Below are 21,224 nucleotides of genomic sequence, written 5' to 3' on the forward strand. Positions count from 1 at the left end.
GAATAACCCTGAAGACACTCTGAAAAAAAATGACTGCTAAAACTGAAAAAGTCAATTATATTGACTGCTATGGGCTAAAACTCCAATTTTGTTGTGAAAATGAAGGCAATGTCAGGAAAAAAAAAAAAAAAACAGGAACAGCAGGAAGGCTGGGACCTGGATGTGAGCGACTTTGCTGGAGGATGGATGCTCTTCGGCAGTAAGTGTTCTTTAAAAGGTTATGCTTCTCCTCAGCAGCAGATTAGAAGAGGTAAGTGTTGCTGGAAAGTCCTTATAGAGTATTTATAAATACACAGCTCACACTTGTACAAATGAAGTCCAACACTCAAACTGACCCTTGAGCTGATCTTTAAGAAGTAGGCTGATCAGAAGATATAGCATTCAATTCCCCTTATTGGGCAGATGCACATAATCATAAAATTAATAAAAGTATGGAATACATCCAAGAACTTTCTCTCTTTTTTATTTCTATTTTTTTTACGTTTTTATGATCTTTTAAAGGAAATCAGTACTCACAAGAGATTGGAAATTGAGATCTATATGTGTAGGTTCTCTTAGCTTACTATTAAAGTTTTCCAAATGAGAACATGCACTAACAAAGGTTGTCCTGTTTTCTGAGAAGGGAAATACTGACTTTCAAATGTGTTTCCCCATGCAGATAATCCTGTGACCACAGAGGTTCCTGCAGTTGTAAATAATTTGAGACCACCTGGACATCTGTCTAATACAGACAGCCCCAGGAAATAAGTCGTTCAAAAAGAAAAACGAAGACTTCACTTTTGAGACCCTCAGTACATGTCTGTAGCTGAGGCAAATCAATTAGCTCTCAGAAGAAGAATGGGTGGCTCTGTTCTGGAGCACCAACTTCACTGCCTTTCCAAACAGTAGAAGAGCCCTGTCATCCTGCTTCAAATAAGCAACGAGCCTGAGGAGGACAAAAAATGTGGTTTAAACAGTTTATTAAAGGAGCAATTGTAAAAGAAAAGATCCATCCTTTCTGTTTTTTTTAAGGAATTTTTGTTCCACATGAGAAAATAGCTACTGTGAATTGCTTTTCCACAACTGTGAGATTCCAGTTATTAAAGTTTCGAGTTTTTTGTTTTTTGGTTTCTTTTTCCTCAGACATAAAAAAAAAAGTAAAAGTATTGAGAAAAGCAAATGCTGGGCAGACCATATTTGAAGAGATGATTACCATTGGAATTGGATAAAACAAATTTACTTGGGAAGGTGTCTCAGCAATAGAATACAAACATTAGGCATTCAAAACTGCAGACCTCTTCACTTGTTTTCAAACCCTTTCAAAACTGCCTTATTCATTACCCTCCCACTTCCCACATCTGCTTTAGCCTTTACTGTACAGCAGATGTTAACAGTCAAATCCTTACAGAAATCACATCTTGTGATTTAAGAATATTTTCAAAAGCCTCTGAGAGATTTAGGAGCCAACACGACTGATTTTCATAGAGCTTTGGGCTCCTGGGACAAGATTCACAAGTTCTTTTGGAGAATTTGTATTCTGAGAGTCAGAGTTCCCACTGCTCTCTCCCAGCTGTTGGTGGCCCTGGAGGCCACAGGAGGCCATTACTGTGTGCACAAGAGTAACAGAAGACCGGAGCAGGAATATGATGATGCATTCCACTGCTTGCTGCAATCATTTTTTGTTATAGATTTGACAGAACTGGAAGTTATACCTAGTATTGTATGTTCAGGCTTATTGACCTTCGTAGACCAAGAATGGACGCTTGACTTGTGCAATTTCTTTGAACAGTTTTTAGATTAGTGAAGAACAGAAGCACATCCCCAATAAATTAGCAACAACGCAGAAGAGAAATATTCCACAAGGCAGATTCAGAGGACATTTTGTGGGTTTAGTTTTAATTCACAAGCCATGGACTTTGCCAAACTAGGAAGCTGTCCGTCACAGAAAAAAAAAAAAAAAAAAAAAAAAAAAAGAAGAAGGGAAGAAAGGGAAAGATAGCAGCAATAATATCCTTAGATTATTACGATTAGGATACTCATTTCAAAGATCCACATGCATAGCCCTCTTTACATAATTGAATCTGAGCCCAACCTTCTCTATGCACCTGCTTTTTAGTATCTGAGGAGAATGTTTCTCAATTCCTCAGATCTTTCATTTTCTGTTAATTAAGTAGTCTTCACTTTAGGGTAAAGAAAGGAAAGTAAGAAATTAAGTGAAGGAAAATGTTGAAGGAAAAAAACACCTCCTAACTTTTCAAGCAGAACGTGTTCCTGAGAATTAGGGCACCTGAAGCTGAAACAAAGTTGGATGCAACACACTCTCTAAGGCTGCTTTCTCTAACCAGGCCATTCTCCTGCATATGCAAGATGCTAGAAAACATGTAGAAAGCTAGAAACAGCCTGGGTGTGTCTACCCATCAAGGAAAATAAGAAATACTTGGTGATGTGTTGCATGGACCAAAGAACTACTGCAAAGATTTAAATGGTTTTCTACATCAGAAGTGAAACTAGAGGAGATTTTGATAGTGATATGCAGACAGCTAAAATGGTTCTTAGCTTTTGGTTTTAAAAGAAACAGGCTGCTTGCATGAGTCTGTACTTTCATTATAAGTGCTCAGGTAGGGCCCCTTTGGAAATGGAGCCTCCAAGTACCCAAGTTATTTTGGAAGTGAGACACAGGTTCTTCTGAACTTACCTACCCTGTGAAGTGGAATGTTGTCCACAGATATCCCAATGAGTGCCAGACCTCAAAGTCTATAGCCATGCTAGGTGGGTCCAAGGGTCTTCAGAACCAAGAACATTGGATTCAATGGATGTCCCAACCTGAGCAAGACAATTCAAATTCTGTTCTATGTTTTATGATAATTAACTATTGCCTTTTATGCCTGTATCTAAAATCTAACCTTTGGGCACCTGTTGCTTATGTTCCATTGCATGGTGTGTTCATTCTCACTAAAAACTTGAACTTCAATCTTTCTTTAGTCCTCTATACCCATCTTTCCTAGCAGTTGTTTATGGTTATTTGGTATAGTACACACAGCGAGTCTGAGTAACTACTGTAGGAAATTTAGAGTCAAATACAATTCTCTGGTGGTAACTGGGAAAATTTGCAGTGTTGCAATATCTTATTTCATACAAAGTTGTATAGTTTTTAATTTTATTGGCTGATGTTTTTTAAGCAATAATAAGAAATGCCAACGTTGAACAGATTTTTTTTGCCTTAGAAAATTGTAGTCTTTGAGAGTTTGACCCCATTTGGAACAATGCCAAGTTTTTTGACAGCTTGAAATTTTTTATAGAATGGAATGTCAGCTTTCCTCATACTTTATGAAATTTAGCCCACTAGTTGAAGTCAACTATCTAGTTTTATGGGATCTGTCCAGATAGTCTAGATTCTTTGTTCTGAATTTGCAAGTGTTTTTTTTCAATCCATGCTAATTTTTCTACTGTGTGTGGTCTCACTGAAATCACTAGGACTCCTCACAGTTGTTATACTAAACACAAGTGTAAGTGTTTGCAAGATGATGGCCTGTGCCTACCTATTCCCAAAGAAAAGCACTTTATTTGGGGAGAGGGAAGTTTCTCTGGGTTATCTGACACCCCTATTATTCCATATAAAAACCACAAATGAAATAACAGTGTCACATTTTCAAGTTCAAACTCCAGGACTAGAGGCTTTCTTGTGTGATGCCAAGAATCATATAAGTCAAGAACCTTAGAGTAGGCAATGACTTTTTCAAATTATTCCTTATTTTCTTAAGTTGACTGGGCAGTGATATTTTACATGGCTCTCAATTTATTATCTTTCATAATAAGGAATGTTACTGGAGAAATACAATATTATGGAATATTGCTGAACATATTATTAAATCTAATCATGGTACATGTGTTTCCTTTTCAAAATTGTATGACCCTGTCTGTCTTTCTCCAGGATATTTGGATAACCAGCACTTTCATTCTTCACACATTTAAAGCTTCAGTAATTACATTATGAAAAGACCTTTACTTTACAGTATGTGGACTCTGGTAGGTTAGCACTGCTCCTTTTGAGAGGGGGCACAGGTGCTGAAGCAGAGGGACCACACTGCTCCTAAAAAATTCCAAAGGTTCAAGCTTTTACGTTCATCTGAAATTAGACAAAAAGACTGCATTTTAGAAGGACTACAACAAGGAATACTGCTCCTTTTTATTATTGTTTCAGATTAAAATAGCACCAATTTTAAAACATTCATCCTTTTAATTTTACCACTGGAAAAAAGAAAAATCACACAGAATCACACAAAATCAACTTTAGTACAAAATAATGACTGGTCTCAAACCTCATATTATACAGAGGAAAATTCTATAGTCAAATAACTGCTGCCAGACGTGATTTTGAGCCAGAGCAACAGCTTTTCCTCAGCAATGAATGGGGAGATATCTCCAAAGAGCGTGGGTTGGTGTACATCATGCTCAGTGGGAACAACCTGTGTCACATCTATGATGAGCTAAGCATGGCCAGCAAAGAGGAGTACTTGTGTCATGGCTTGTCTCTGTACAATCTAGAGTATGTAGCTCATCATTGCAGCCATTTTTAGGATTTTTCTCTCCTTCTATTACCAGGCTGGAGCAGCGGTTCCACTTGTATGCAAGTGTTTTAGATGCAAAACAGGAGAGAATCATGGCCCTGAAACAAAATGCTTCCAAAAGTCCCCATGAAATATTCTCTCTCACAAGCAGCTGTTAAATATCTCATGATGTGTGTGAGGCACTGCTTCCCTGCCAGCCTACTGGACGGCACAGTATGCACACCTCAGCTTACTTTACTTTATTAGATTGTGAATTAAAAAGCATTATTCTCATTGCTCAGCCAACAGCTTCCTTTACCAGTGTCTCACTGCTGCTCTTATAACCTTCATGTACCCTCAGCTCCACCCAAGCCATGAAAAACATAAATCTGGATGTTCCTACTCGCTGTGAGCAAACTTCTCAGATCCCACTATAGCTCCAGTCTTACCATGAGCCACTACACCTGTGTACAACTGGCGGAAGACTGCAAGTTGAACAAAATACAAATAACATCAACAATTGTTAATCTGCCCTTCTGTTAACAAAATAATGAAAGAGAAACAAATCTTCCATATAAGCAACATGAACATACAAATAAGATCCATGAGGAATAATTCAAACAAAGTTTGCAATAATTTTCTGTTGTTTGGATTACTTAGTCCAAATAAAAAATTCTTTATTCACAGTCTTCAATCCAATCTGGCACTGAAGACTTGTTCCACGGGGCTTGGTCTCCCATTTCAGTGGAGTTTAGAAAATGGATTCAAAAAACCTCAGAGAAAATTTTATTGGTCACTCTTTAGAATATGAAGTGTCATCATATACCAAATCTGCAAACTTTTCTCTATGTAGTCTTATCTTTTACCGACCTTAATACAGACTGTTTTCTCTCAGAGAATTGAAAATAGAAGGCAATAATTCTCTAGTTAGTCAGGTAAAACTCCATGCATTATTAAACAATCATTCAGTCTAGGTCAAAGACCACCTATGAGCCCAGAAGAAGCATTATATAAAAAAGGCATATTTAGGAGATCTGTAATCTCCTTCATTTTTCAGCTGTACTGTGTAATAGTAACATTCAGTGGCAATGAGGAAAATGACTGTTCTGAAAAACGTGTAGTGCAGCAGCTTCTCTTGCCTGGTCCTCAGCCACTCACCATTTCTGGAGGTCAGAAAGGAGTCCTCATTTCTGCTACAGCCAGGAAGAATGTGGCTAAACACATACCAGTCTCACAGCACAGACCAAATCATTAAGCAAAAGACGACTGTAATGAATGTCAGAAAGATCAAATAAGGGTCAGGATAGCTTGATCTCATGCTTGCTGCTTACTCAGAAATAATTTCTTCTTTATGTTAGTCATTTACTCAAATGAGGTTCGTAAGGATTATTATTTGACTCAGCCTCCTGGCAATGCTGTTTGCCTCTCAGAGTCAAATCAGTGGGAACATTGCTTGTGATTTCAAATGAGAGCAAAGCCCAAGTTATCATATACTATTTTCTATATTTTACTATATAGTTGCTATGTAGCATGCATTCCCCACAAATGAAAAGAATCTGCCAATTAGTAAAGATGTAATTCACCTAAAATGATATGAGCTGCAATAACTGTTTTCTTTATAAAACTATTGTATTTTTATACCCCTGAAAGGAAGCCTACCATACAAATAACTTCAATTGTCATTTTAAGTTAAACATCTCTGTATTTCCCCATTAAGTTTGAGGACAATATTCTACCATCTCCTGAGAAACCTATACCAGAATCTCAATAATTTAGTATATTAAGGAGAATGACTGAGGTTTTGACAGAGTTTCTGCTGAGTTTTCAAGACCTGTTAGGGTTGCATTTACCTACGAGTTTCTGGTTTCTTGTTTAGTTTTGGAGCTATTTGCAGAAAGACAGAAGGAATCCTTTATTTGCCACAGCATATGACATGTAAGTATACTTCTGTTTTTAATCTTAGGCTCATATTGCTCTATTTTTCTACTTAACCCTGCAGGTGGCTCAGCACCACATGGTTGTTTGCTCACTCCCCCTATTCCCAGTGGGGTGGGGACAAGAATCAAAAGGAAAAAAAAATATATAGAACTCCTGGGTTGAGATAAAACTATTTACTAATATACAGAAAATGAAAAGGATAATGATTGTGACAAATATATATATATATGAATGTTTATAAAAAGTAATGCACAAGCAAATGCTCGCCACCCACAGACAGATGACCAGTTAGGCCCCAATGAGCAGAAGAGGGAGAGCTGAGCTCTCACTGCATTCAAAACTCTTCCTGCATGATGTCATATGGTATGGAATATCCCTTTGGCCAGTGTATGTCAGCAGTTCTGAGATCATCCATACTCAGCTCATGCACTGAGAAACTGGAATGGTCTTGGTTCTGTACAATGCTGCTTAGCAGCAACTATGAACATCAATGTGTTATCAACTTTGTTATATGAACATCAATGTGTATCAACTCCTAAAAAGAAAACAAAGCATCATATCGGACACTCTGAAGAAAACAATTCTGTCTGCTGAAACTAAGACAATCCATAAGGTGCTAACTGATTCATTTATTTTCCTTTCTCTGAAAAGCAGTCTTCTATGTTCCACTACTTGTTGGGCTCTCCATTAACCTTCACATATGAGTTATACCTTATCTAGTTTTATCAGACAATGGACTAAGTATTGTATGAACTTTTTGATTTTTAGATATAGCATTTTTATTCATTAAAAGATGTTGACAGAATGTTCATTACCTCATAATGAAGCCTGAGGTCTTTTACCTCTACTCACAGAAAAAAACAACACAATAGTTTCTGCAATAAACCTTACTGAAACAAATGGTTGTGTCAGTGCCACAGCAAACAAATGAAGTCTACAAAACAGAGTCCCAGCTAGCCCATATCTTCATTAAACAAAATTACTTTTTCTTCCTTATTATCCTCACATTTTTCATACGTACCTTTCTTCCTCATACAAACCTTGCTCACATCAGATTTGCTTGTAGCTCTTGCCTCTGGTCAAACAGACTGCTGATTTCATGCTGTCCTGTTCCACCCTTTCTTCAACCCACCTTTTTCCGTTTCATGTCTCAAAATTCCTTGCTTTTACAGCAGTCATGCATGGCTGAGTCCTTCCCTTGGAGAATCTTTAACAGCACATCAGCAGAAAGAAAATCTGCCTTCAGTGCTCATACTGAAAAACTATGTACAAAGTGCAACCTAAATAAGAATCCTCCTCCTATGGGAGAACTTTGCATTTCTTCCAAGGCAGAGAGAGAAGCAGAGCCTGGTTCATGTGGTTTAGTCAACTTGCTGTGCCTGGTTTGCTCCAGTCCGAACAATGACTATCTACATGTTCCCTGATTTCTTTACCCAGGGACACAAATAATGACTACCTAGAAGAATCTCAGTCCCTGAAGTGTAATACAGAATAGGTACCATAGAAACTAGCTTTTCATTATTATTTTTTAACTTAGCAACTATCTTTCACTGCAGGAAAATCCCAGCTCCTTTTAGCATCAGAATTTAAGTCTTTATTTCATCCTATGTTCCTCAATAGGCATGTTGATTTGAAGCCCTGTCTTCATCCAGCTAATGTCCAACTGCTGCTGAGTTAATCAAACAGAGGAAGCAATGAGGCAAAGGTAGAGAACAGACCTGACACTTACATGCTTAGCAGCCAATGACAGGCACCCAGTTTTCTTCAGATAAACAGCTCAAAATTTAGATCCTTATTCAGGCTACGTTTCTGCCTCACTGCCTGGAAAAAGATTGTGAAGACTGATACACTTGAATAATGAGAATTTATAGCAGTATTTCTATGATTCTCTGATTCTATTTTGAAGAACATACTAACAAAAAATGACAACCAGGAAAAAGGAAAAAAGAAGGAAAAAAAGCTATTCACCCCAACTAATGGATGCAGAGGAGCTAAAACAACATTTTTATAAGTTTCTTGTGTGCCTCTCATCACCTTCCCCACATCTCTATCAAGATACCAAATGTTATTTTTAGAGGTTGAACAAGAGGAAAAGGAATTTTCCATACTCTATAGGAATTTTTTAGGGAAATTATGACTGTATGACACAAATGTGTCACAGAAAGAGCTTTCCATGGATGAAATTCAGCCTGACTCCAAACACATTTCTTCTGGAAGGCTTGAGGCTTTCTGGGGTTCTGCTGAGACTCCCAGGTTACAGTTTTTAAGCAATCTCTTTCAAATGCAAGACAGAACACTCTTATTCCTCAGCCAGCTGATTCTCCATCACACCCAATTTCTAGTTTTGTTTAAAGAAAAAATGAGAAGGGCAAGATTTCATCCAATAATTGCTATAATCAGATGCAATTTAAGGAGCCAACTTCAAATTATGTGGTCGTTATTACTGAAAGTGTCTGCTTCATAACTATTCTTTTTTTTAAAACTGCTTTCCAAATAAATGTAGAAGAAAATTTCCAAATACTGAAGTTTGCCCTGAACCGTAAACTCTGTCATCTCTGGCCTGAAGCTGATTCACAGTTAAATGCAAAATCCAGCTGTTCTAATTAAGAAATGGGGGCTTTTTTCTTCCTATTTCTTACCTTCTTCTACCCAGTCTTATTGAAGATGGAATAGAAAACTTAACTCTAGATGTTAGAGACCAGCAAACTGAACAGCTGTTAAAGAAATCAACCAGCCCACTTAAAGCAACGATATTCCTTCCATCAGACAAAAGTCTATGCAATGGAGACCTATTAAATGAATACCTGAGGAAGTTGGTCTTTAGTGTATCCAGCACAATGGATAAAAGAACACTGTTAATCTATTTTCAGCAGATTGAACCAAAATGTATTTCATATAATGTGATAGCTTGCCTAAATGGTATCACTCACTTGGAGAGCTGCAAAGGTATTTGGGGGCAATGTGGATATATATTCAGCATATTTATACTTTAGATGTAATAACCCTTTAGAGATTTACCATGCTTATGGCTTCAAAATCAGACCATAAGACTACTGACTACTAATAGGGACTTTATTGATGTCTTTTCCTGTGCATAAGAAAATCTGTATAGTACAGTGATATTGACTTTCACAGCTCTGTCTACTCCATGTACGTGTTTTTTCTTGTTTTGAAGGGACTTCTGGCTTCACTGTATCCTTATGCAAAACCAGCAGTGCTGTCACCAAAGGGATTTTGGGAAGTCAAAAGGTTATTTAAAAAAGAAGTCAAAACTCCACTCAAAAATAAGTTCATTTTTCTTCCTTTTCCTTCCTGAATGAAACTGTCTGGGATAAAAACATGGTTCCAGTGTGAGTAGGACACTGCTCTTCACATAGTCATAACAGTGAAAATTTTATTTAGGAAATACTAAGTTGTTGTTGTTTTTTGAAAACATTGTTCTACCTGATATATATTTGGTGTTTAACTCTGCAGTATTATTGAGTTTACTGATTTTATAACATTTTTAAATTATAAGGTCCCTCAACACTTCTACAATGTCCAAAATAATTTTTATCATTCACGAACTAATTTATGAGTTTTAAATATACTCTCTTCAAATTAAATATGTGCACTTCCTAAGAAAAAAGTCCTGAAAATAGAGATTTCTTTAAGAGGAGAACCCTCAGATCTGCTGTAAAACAAAATTCAGATCCTCTCCTGAAAGCTCCTCATCACAGCCATTTATAAAATCAAACACCGAAATGAAATAATATCAAGTCAACAGATCTCTACTGTCAAGAAGGAATGAAAAAGAGAAGCAGCCTCTTAACTCAGAACGGTCCAAATGATACACAAATTCGCAAATCAATGGCAATCACCTAGATGCTGATGAGGAGCTTATCAGTGAATTAGTATAACTTGCTCCTCTCAGCTATCGGTTGGAAACAACTCCTTTCATACTTTTTCTACCAACTTTCAGATATTAAGTAAATTTTATTATGAAGTTTCAAAATTCTGTTGGTATGGATAACTATAGCATCATTAGAAATTGCAGATGATGCTCATATTCATATTAATCATTCTTTCTCCTAAGCTTAGCACAATTAGAGATATAGCTGCCTCAAAAAACTACATCTTCCCCACACAAACCTTCACATCCTGAAAAAAAAAATACAAATCCAATTAACAGCAGAATTAAAAAGGAATTTCTTGCAAAAAAAAAAAAAGACATAAATAAAAATGCGTGTCTAAATCTTGGTTAATAGAAGTTTTCCATTGCAAATGAAAATGGCAGAGTCTGTTCATATGGAAAGTCAAAGAACTCTGACACTTTTTTTCTTGTGCAAGAATGTTGATTTTGAAAAAAAGATTTCTTTTCCATATAGTCACTTTCCCAGAAAGTTCCTGCTCTACCCCTGGTAAGCAAAAGAATCTATCCAGATTCTAAAAAAAGATGACATAAGTTGCATGAGAAGGTTCTCTGGATTATTTTGTCCATGTTGTTGTAACACCAAATGTCTTACTGTCTCTGAATACTGGTTAGTAATACCTTCTTGACATAGAGAAGAAATTCAGTTGAAAAGAAAAGTCAAAGTAAAACATCTGTAGGAATTACTGATACCCTAAATCTATGTTTCCTAAAGACACTGAAATAAAATTTGGTAGAAGGGTAAAACTTCTTATTTCAGCAATGTCAGAAATTTTTCCCTAACATAATGCTGAAATTTCAGCAAAATACATCAGATTTGTAGTGTATTTGAATTTCACTGAAATAAAAAATGGGGATGATGAATGTTTCCAGAACAGTTCTGCTAAAGACTGAAAATGGTTGGCCGAAATTCAATTCTAAAAGACAGTTACTTGTCCCTTTGGGACACACATCTACCACTACAGAAGCAGACACTCTCCAGATCTGATCTGGGAAAGCAGTAAAAGCTCTTCACAGTAAGAATAATCTGACTTTGCTCCCAGAGAAAGAAAACATGGACTCACCAAGCTATATACCACCTGGAAAGGCTTTACAGATCAATTTTCAAATACAGTGAATGAGAGAAGAGTTTATTTTCTTTTTGCCTCCAAGAAGCTCTTTATTAAAACTAGCTCGGTTTGTCGGATTTATTGCACCTACACCCATAGACAGAGCCTACACAAAGCTACTTGTACGCTGTGAGCCCATCAGATAGGTTGTTAGATGAAGATATGAAGTAGACATCACCCGTGCAATTGATTTCTTCACCCAGATGATGGTATTTCATTGTTTCCCCATATGACAACAGAACAATTACACCAAGAGTCTCAGAAAACGCTCTGTGAGATGAGATATAAGGCAGCCTTTGCCAATAGAAGGTGCAGTGAGATTGTCCAGCTGGAAGTTGCTTTTTCTGCCTCTTACATGCACACTTGTAGCCAACGTGTGAATTTGTCATCAGGCTCTAACAAATTACTATTTGTTTTGCAGGAATGAGCAGAGTGCAGAGAAGAGGCATTGCAGCTGGTGCCGCAGTCCCCACTGACAGACATGAGACAACTGTTGGGATTTAGAAACACCCTCCCTGCACAGGCAGATTCTGCTCTACAGACTTGCAGCCGGGTTCCCTCATTCTGCTTTGACTACACACATATCACAATCCAGTTTGGGATTATGTGGCAAAGATTTCTGGTTTGCCGATGCAGATTCTGAAAGCCAGGCATTGTACCCAGACAACTGTTCAGAAATAACCTGGGCTTGCCAAAACACTCCCAGGTAAGAACACCCTGCACGCAATAAGACTGGGCTACTCTCCCAACCTACATGGAACAAATGTCAACTTTTCATTTACTTATAAGACAGTTAAGATACACTCTTTAAGAGTTGTGTTGCAGTAGCAAGAGATTGTGTTACACAAGGAGCAGGTAAGTTGTCATTTTTTCAATTTCTGCCTACAATAGGAATAATCCCCATAGGTTCAGAGGATTACACGTAACTAACTAAAACCTGGAGATTTCTCTTCTTTCAGGAAGATCAATAGAAATGATTTCTCCAGCTTTAAGAACATAAGCTGTCCTTACCGTTTCCCAGTGAGTGCATGTTCCTTATAAATATGTTACTCTGAAAGTAATGCCTCCTATTTATTTCCATGGAAACTTCAACAGATTCAAAGAGAACAATAACACTTTTTCATAGAAATTCTCAACTACAAAACACTATTTTTCAGTCTATTCACCACCATTAGATATGCATTTTCATCAGTGATGAACAAGAGCCTGCATTCTGTAATCGTAAAAATCTGCAGCAGCGGAGGTCACCTACTGTCATTGTCATCACTGCTGTGCTCACATCCACTATTTGGTCTTCTTAAACTTTCACAAGCATTAATGAATGTCAATGTGTGCAATTATTTCTGCACAGAGGAATTCAATTCCAATGCTTTTCTTCATACACACTTCTATGTCAGATGCTATTCTTTCAGGCTGCCCCTCTGCTGCCACCTGTCACATGGCAACAAAATGCAATGGAGTATTGGTGGGAAGGTTCAACCTCTACTGCCATACCACCAACATCTGCCTCAGAGGTCATGGGCCAATATATTAAAATAGCAAGTGTTACTATTGGAGCAGCCCTCATATTATGCAGGAGCCTTACTCACCACATCGAGGAACTCTTTCTGTCCTCTGCTGTTCAACTCTCATCTATCAGCAGTCCTCTCTGCTCCTCTCCCTTGTCTCTTCTGAAATTCGGCTCACTATACCTATTTTTTTTTAACAAGCCTCCCTGTTTAACCATCTAGAGAATAAGTTTATCATGGAGTACTCGACAGCTAAAAGGACTTCAAAATAGTCTATACTTCTCTCTCTTTTTTTTAAATCACTAACCTCTGGCTCACTTAGGATAATGAAAAAGATCATCTGGAGGCTTACTGAATCATCAGTGATACAACATTTAATATACTGGTCACCGTTGGCTTAATCTTCCATTCAAAAACCAAATGGGGCTTTGCTTAGACATCAGACTGAAGGTGAAGAGGAATAAATAAGAGAGTCTAGTATATCAGTTAAGAGATAGGATTAACCTCAGATGAGACCCTGTGTAATGACCAGGTGCCCCCTCAACCAAAGAGTGCAACGAAGCCAATGGGGTGAGCCTCTCTGCATACAGAGGAGAAAAGAGATCCTCAATTCATTACCAGTAATGCCAGGATGATCTTTCACTTTGGTCAGCTGAAAGACAGCAGGGATCTCAGTGCTCTTCCTTACCCAAGATATAGTCATTATGATACTTGTTTGCAAACTGCATTGTACATATTCTCCAAATGAAGGAGAAATAATTCTGCCTTAGACCTCCTTCCTGAGTTACATAAAAAAGAATCATGGTGTAATATGAGAAAAAAAGTTATTTTCTGTCAGGAAAGAAAAAGAAAAGGAAGGAAGGAAGGAAGGAAGGAAGGAAGGAAGGAAGGAAGGAAGGAAGGAAGGAAGGAAGGAAGGAAGGAAGGAAGGAAGGAAGGAAGGAAGGAAGGAAGGAAGGAAGGAAGGAAGGAAGGAAGGAGAGGAAGGAGAGGAAGGAGAGGAAGGAGAGGAAAAGAAAAGAGAAAAGAGAAGAAGAGAAGAGAAGAGAAGAGAAGAGAAGAGAAGAGAAGAGAAGAGAAGAGAAGAGAAGAGAAGAGAAGAGAAGAGAAGAGAAGAGAAGAGAAGAGAAGAGAAGAGAAGAGAAGAGAAGAGAAGAGAAGAGAAGAGAAGAGAAGAGAAGAGAAGAGAAGAGAAGAGAAGAGAGAAAAGAGAGAAAAGAGAGAAAAGAGAGAAAAGAGAGAAAAGAGAGAAAAGAGAGAAAAGAGAGAAAAGAGAGAAAAGAGAGAAAAGAGAGAAAAGAGAGAAAAGAGAGAAGTGTTAGAGTTTCAGTGAACTTAATACGTGGACTTCACGGTTTTTAAAATAAAGTAAAACTTTAGACAACACGTTGTGTCTTGGGTGATTTGAAATGAGCACCACTTAAATTCTCAGTTATGCATCCCACCCTGAATTTGCAGTATCTGCTGTCCTGGATCCTTGTTCTTAAATCTCTTTGAAGCGTTGCAAAGATGGAAGCCACTCTCCTCCACTCCCTTTGGGTTAAATGCCCTTCCCTCACTCTTTGGTTTAGTGCTTTATTCTCCACTCCTCCTCATTTCCTCCTTGAGCTCTTTACTCATCCCCTGTCACTTTCAGCCCTGTCCACTGTACTCCCTTCCTCTCAGCTCTTCATGCTTGCATCACTTGTTTCTCCCACTTTCTACCATCTCTGTTCTACATTATGTAGCTCACCTCTGCTTGCTTCATTGCCCCATAACAGTGATTTTACCTGCTGGATTAGAGCAGTAGCTGACATCACATTATGTTAAACACTGACTGTAGCACAGTGCTACAGCTCAGAGACTCCAAGACCTGTGCTTTACATACTGGCTTGAACTGTTCATGTACATTTTTGTTCTGACCTATTGTAATAGGAAAATAAATTAAAAAGGAGTAATCATAACATGCCAAGTAAACAAATGTGAGATGAAGAAAACTGTGGAAGAGAGAGATAGGAAAAGAATATCTGGACATTAGAAAGAAAAACTAGATCAGATTTTATAAGATGCTCTTTAAACTACAGCAAAAGAACTAGAGGGTAGGAAACAGAGGCAAAAGGAAAGAAACAAAAGGACACATATAAATAAGGAAACACTGGAAATCTTTTTTTTCTTTTTTCGGCATTCATTAAAAAAAAAGGCAGCAAAAGAGATGAGCATCAAAAAAAGAGTTCCCCATAACATCCCTGTCATACTTGAGAAATACTCAGCCACCTTAAAGAAAGCAATCTGGGACAGAGCCAGCAGTACCGGTGTCACAGTGACTTGGCACAGGGGCTAAAATCAGATAGAGATAGGAAAGATAAAAATCTGAGTTTGCAGATATGAAGACAGAAAAAAAAGCTCAAAAGCTTGGCCTGGGACTGATTTTATGGGACAAAAAAGCTTGAATTTGTCAGCCATGATTCTAAGAAAATGATGGGGTTTCTTACTGTTATTGACTTTTGGGGACAAACTACTAGAAATGTTAGTTTCAGAACAGTCCTAACAGCTATGTTACAACAGAAGCTGCGTAACCCTGACCAATGCTCATTGTCTCTACAGGAACCAGACTGGACCCTAAAACAAAGTAATGTGTGGTAGTGCTAGTACTGATGACTGGGTGTATTTCAGGGAAAATGGTGGGTTTTTTTCAGAGATGATGATTCATCTGAACAGGCTTATTCTACAGTAACACTGAATATTGAATATTTCCTGAACGTAAAAGATAAAAATCTTAATAGATCATTAAGACAACTAAGCATTGATTTCAGTCATTCAGGCTCAGATCCTGCCTGATGTCTTAAAGAAATACTCATTTCATACCACATCTGGAGCTTGAATCTTAATTTTCTACACTTAGATATGTCCAGGTAAAGATGCTCACAGTGTCTGGATTCACAGCCACTTCAGTTCAGGAAGAATGAAAAAAAGAAAAATGAAAGGGAGCAGACAATCTGTGGTTGTATCTGGGCAGATTTTGGAAGTAAATATAGCAGAAATCTTGCTGTACTGGTACCTCCTGAACTCTCAGCATGGCTGAAGGTTCAGATGTGCTGTTCCTGTCTCAAATCATACACTTACATAGTCACATCTTTGTCATGAGAGGAAATACTTCCAAGACGTGTGTTTCTTCCCTTCTGTGATTTGTCTTGGCAGGAATACTAAAACCACTTCATTACAAATATTCTGCTTACTCACATTTTCCATTAAATGTCTGTCATCTTTGGACTTTTCCCTATCGTAAGAATGGGTGCATGCAAGCAAACAGCACTCTTGCTGGCTGGCAGAGTATCACAAAACAAAACAATATACTTTAATGACTAAGCTGACTGACCTTGTGACCGCAGTAATGCCAGATATTGCCGGCTAATGCAATATTATCTGCTGTAATGCAGATAATGCCGGCTGTTTTTTTAAGATACATTTTCTCATCTTTTCAATTGAGTGTTGTGGTAGAGGCCACAAGGAATGACCTGGAGGAGAAAACTCTCTGCTTACCATCCAGAAGGCACATGGGATGGTATGCTTCTCCACAGTGTTTTGCAATACTGCCCTTAGAGGATTGCCTCTAGACAGAGCAGGTCAGCTCAGTCTCCATGGTCATTAACTCCATGACTCCTCTGATGAGACAATATTTAAGGAGAACTTGCTCCAGGAACACAAAGAAGGGATGGAAATCCTTTCCCACTTAGTTTCACTTGCACCGTAGCCAGTAGGTTGCAGTTTCTCAGTGTTGAAAGTTCCTCTAGCAACAGATTTAAGTCTCCTTAGCTCTGAAGACAAAGAGCAGGCGCTGAGTACTTCCCTTGAAGAGCTACATAGCAAAAGTACTCACTGGTCAAGTGAAGGACTGTGCAGGGTTAGGCTTGGAAAAAATTGTCTGATGGAGTTGAGGGCACACAGAGCACTTCAGCAGTTTGCCTCTAGCAGGAACTTCGTCCCAAGGTTCCACGTCATGAATCCCTTCTCGAAAGGACCCATCAGTTAACATTTACATACACATTTTTAACTGCAAATGAGGTTCATTGCATGACACAGACTATAGTGTAAGTGGCAGAATATGGGGGTAGTTACAATCCCCTCTTCTCCAACACTTAAACCAATTCTCAATGAGTCAGTTAAGTCTTTCAATACATATTCATCATATACATTCATGTTGGGCCACACAGCCAAAATTACTTAATGTAATACTGTATGCACATGAACATGCTTGTTGTTTTTTTGTTTGTTTAAGAAAAAATGGCTCGTGAATATTTTTCTTAATCCAAATCCAGAGTTCTCTATGAGTGATGTATTTTACCTTCCATTTAATAAAATCAAACATAGAACCTAAACTTTCCAAAGATCTCATGGTATGAATGTTATTACTTTAGCCAGTTCCATTATTTAGTAATCATGAGAGATTTTTGCATTCATCAAAAAAAAAAAAAAAAAAAAAAAACTCCAACTCATGTCAAGTTATCAGCAAATTCTAAAAGACCAAGAAGTTCTGAGGCTCATATGTCACTCACACTCCATTATAATAATTTCTGGAAAAATCTACATAGATTTTTCTTTGCCACTACATTTTGTTCATGCAATACAGTTCAAATTTTGCACTACTAGAAGTGTTCTTGTGCTAATTTCTTTTCATGCTATCGAAGAATTTGGCTGTAGCATTAGAAATTATTACACTTCTGATCAAAGCTGCTCCTGATGTTAGAAAAATACAATTTTTGTGAATAAGTACATTGCATGCCAAGTAAAAATAGTCTTGCTTGTTATTCAGTGCAGAAGGAGTTAAGCCAGAACAAAGTATTTTTGGAGATACTACTTTGCAAAGGGGAAAACTTGCTTGGTTTTTTTTTTTGTTTTTTTGTTTTTGTTTTTTTTTAACTAACACCAGTGTTGTACTGACATGTCTGGATTAGGTTTTCAAGGCATTTTTCCAACTTGTTGGACACCTTCCACAAATTATAAATTCACACCACAAACACGAGTGAAGAGAATGACAATGTTACTTTTGCACACAAATTTCTCCCTAGAGGTTTATAAAGAGTATCCATACAAATTCTTGTGCATGGATACAGGACAAATTTATTACAACAGAGATTAGCAGTAAAAGCAAATTTATTACCATTTTTATCATTCCTTACTTTTCTTCCAGCTGACAGCCCAGGTCCACGAACCATGTAATGCTTTTCTGTATGCTTAGTGCTTCCACATACAAGCAGGTCTGGCAACTGGAATTCACTGTTCTAAAGCAGTCCAAAAGAATGGGCCATCTTCTATAACACACACTGTGTTCCTGCACACAAACCTTAAAGAGAGAATCTGGATGAGGATCTTATATTTTTCCAGAAGTAAAATAAATTTCCTAATGATTTTATCTGAAGAGTTAGATAATTTAGTGTGCTGGTGGCTTGTTTTTTTTTAACAATCAGTTGCATTTTCTCAGATTGAAGATTATTTTCCTGTCTGCTAACTGTGAATCATTTTTATTCACTGACATAGACAGTACAGCTCAATGTTTGAAGACAGGTGCTGGGAGATAACAGCAGTTTAACCAAAAAAAAAGCAAAATTCTCTGAGTCAATCATTGTTCCAGAAGCCGCAGGCCCAGTTGTTACACAGCATTCCTGCAATATCTTCTTCACCCTTGAAACAAGCCAGTCACCCACTCTCTAAGAATTAAAATACCAGCTTCAGCTCTTGGGATGAGAAGGGGAAAAAAAAAAAAAATCAGCATTTTTTCCCTTGAAATTATTATTCCTGATCTGTTCTGCATGCATTTTTGCTGTATCCCTTCTGGGTCTAATGGAAAAACTAATGGAAAGACTATTACAGTGAGCGCATTTTTAAGCAGTTCAGGAGTAAAGGATTTCAATAAAGGACTAAAATGGAGATGCTTTTGTTTCTCACTGAGCCCCTACGCTTTCCAGATATATTCAACATCAGTTTTCTGACACCATACTATGTACATCCCTTACTATCTCATAAACTGTTTTTGCTTTGTTGGTGCCAGAGGCTCTGCCATGGCCACAGTGACCTGTATTCCCCCTGGAAAGTGAGGAAAGCTTGGAGGTTTCTCGTGCTTGGTGCAGATTCTAGATTCAGTCTACAGCTGAGAATCGAAATGTCAGGTGATTTGTAAAGGAGATGAATTACGATACAAATGGTTCTAGAAGGATGAGACTGAATGCAGCTAAATATAAAATTAAATCTATAACTAAAATCCAACAATTCCAGGGTTTACCTAGGATTCCTAATATTAAATAGTGCCTTTCAGTTATCTTCTATCATATATGGAGGTGGCAGCTTAAAAAAATTGATTACGGAGTTCTCCAGCTCTCTTAATAAAAAAAACTTATGGAAGTGAATAGCTTCTGACTTAAATCTTCAACAGTGCTGTCTTCTGTTGGACTTCAAAAACAACCATAATTTTACATCATTTTCTGGTTCTCTCTGAATTCAGAATCAATTAATTTTCAAAGCACTACAGGAGTTCAGTGAATAACACAAGTAAAATGCTCTTAAGGACAAGGTGCTGAAACCACTGACCCATGCTATGCTATAGACAGTTAATGCTGGCAGGAAAGTCAAAATGCCGAAGTAGTGTGGTATTTGGATTCCAGCCATGATGTCATTCAGATCACAGAGGTCTTCAAGACCTCATAGCTGTCACCATCTTCCGAAAGCATTTCCCTTTTCTTACTTGTAGTCTGTGAGCCCCTTACCCTTCAGGATGAAAGTGAAAACAGTGCAGCACCCACCTGCAGTTTTATAGTTAACAGCAACAAGTTGGACTTCATTCATTTTGAGGTGTCTGAGAGGCATCCTGGGGTTGGTAGGCCTTGCTTAAAGTTTTGGGGCAATAGAGCACTCCCCTGACAAAGGTGTGAAGCTCAGACTGAAATCACACTTGATAATTCTGATGCATATTTTACTCTTTCTTCAGAACACATTATTTGGTAACAATTACTGTGTCTGTGAAAAAGAAAACTTTTGTCTGCTTCAAGAATCAAGAAACTGGATGAGTTTCTTTTGTACTCATCACAATGATTGCATGCTAATTCATACACTGGATATTCAGATTATTCATACTAATAATTTTATACAAGCACATATTAGGTCTTTAGAATAGCTAAAAATCTGGATCTGATTCAGGCAACAGAGATAATTGCCAAATTCGAATGATTTTTACTAGCAGTTCATGTGTGGAAGGAAAGAAATTTCCCCTATCAATTGCTGAAAACGTTCAAGGAGAATCCTTATTCCTCCAACTAATTGTTATTTTCATCAGAAATGTAAGTATTTGTCATGGCACATCATAAATTACTGATAACATATCACCAGTGAACATTTGTAAGTGAGATAAATGCAGTAAGTATTTATACTGCTTCCAGAGAAGTTAACACTCCGCCACCCTTCACCACCCAAGTTTGCTGGTATTTGAGTTATTTACAATCCAAAGCTTCATGTCTTTAAATACTCTCTGTAGTTGTACTGTAGTATTATCCAAGATGCTTAGCAGAGCTCCAACTCTAAGTCAGTTATGAAATTCTCCCCTGGCTCCCTCGAAAGGGGCCCTTGTTGATTTCTCAAGTACTTTTGCAGCCAATGCCCACAGTTGCTCTATGGAAAGACGTGACTCATGCCCGGTTCATTCCTTTAAAATTCTCTTCAGCTCAATAGCTGCTGGCAGTCATTCCAGCCCATCCTCTGGGTGTCAGAAGCACACACTGTTTTAGCTGGATGTTCTCTCTGTCTCGTTAAATGGAGGAGTTGGTTTGTCATCTTATTACTATCAATCAGGTGCTGTTCACAAAATATTATAGATAATCTAAGAGAGAAATGGGGGCTTATTTATCACTGAAAATCAATATGTTGTTTTTAACTGAAGTAATGTTGTTTTACAGCAGTTGTCCATTATATCAGCCCATGTACAGTAATTTATTGGAAATATAGGAATTTTACAGACACAGCTCCAGTAAGCATAACAAAATTCTGAATAATTCTGAACTAGAGTCAATTCAATCAATCCTTAAACTTGTATTCCAAGAACTCCTTCTTTTCTAGCAAACTCAAACAACTCATCAACTGACTTTGCCCAAGACTGCTTTTTGGAAAGGTAAGTCTGTGTCCTCCAGCAACCTCATTGCCTCTCACAACTTCTTCAGTATATGCCTGGCTTCTCCTGAGAAATGGCAGACATTGAACAGCTTTTCTTCAC

The 21,224-nt window shown here is 37.7% G+C and overlaps 1 long non-coding RNA gene across 1 annotated transcript in view; it reads right to left on the minus strand.

The window, feature by feature from the left end:
- The window catches only part of LOC101749139, a 219,515-nt gene that overhangs the window by 25,128 nt on the left and 173,163 nt on the right, over positions 1-21,224 (minus strand). Inside the window, exons 3-5 of the long non-coding RNA XR_006936298.1 lie at positions 18,148-18,311; positions 3,986-4,105; positions 2,675-2,802 (exon numbers count right to left, since the gene is read on the minus strand). This is a non-coding gene — a long non-coding RNA (uncharacterized LOC101749139). The remainder of the gene's footprint in view (positions 1-2,674; positions 2,803-3,985; positions 4,106-18,147; positions 18,312-21,224) is intronic.

This window comes from Gallus gallus, chromosome 2, assembly GCF_016699485.2.
Source record: "Gallus gallus isolate bGalGal1 chromosome 2, bGalGal1.mat.broiler.GRCg7b, whole genome shotgun sequence".
In the NCBI taxonomy this organism is placed as follows: domain Eukaryota; kingdom Metazoa; phylum Chordata; class Aves; order Galliformes; family Phasianidae; genus Gallus; species Gallus gallus.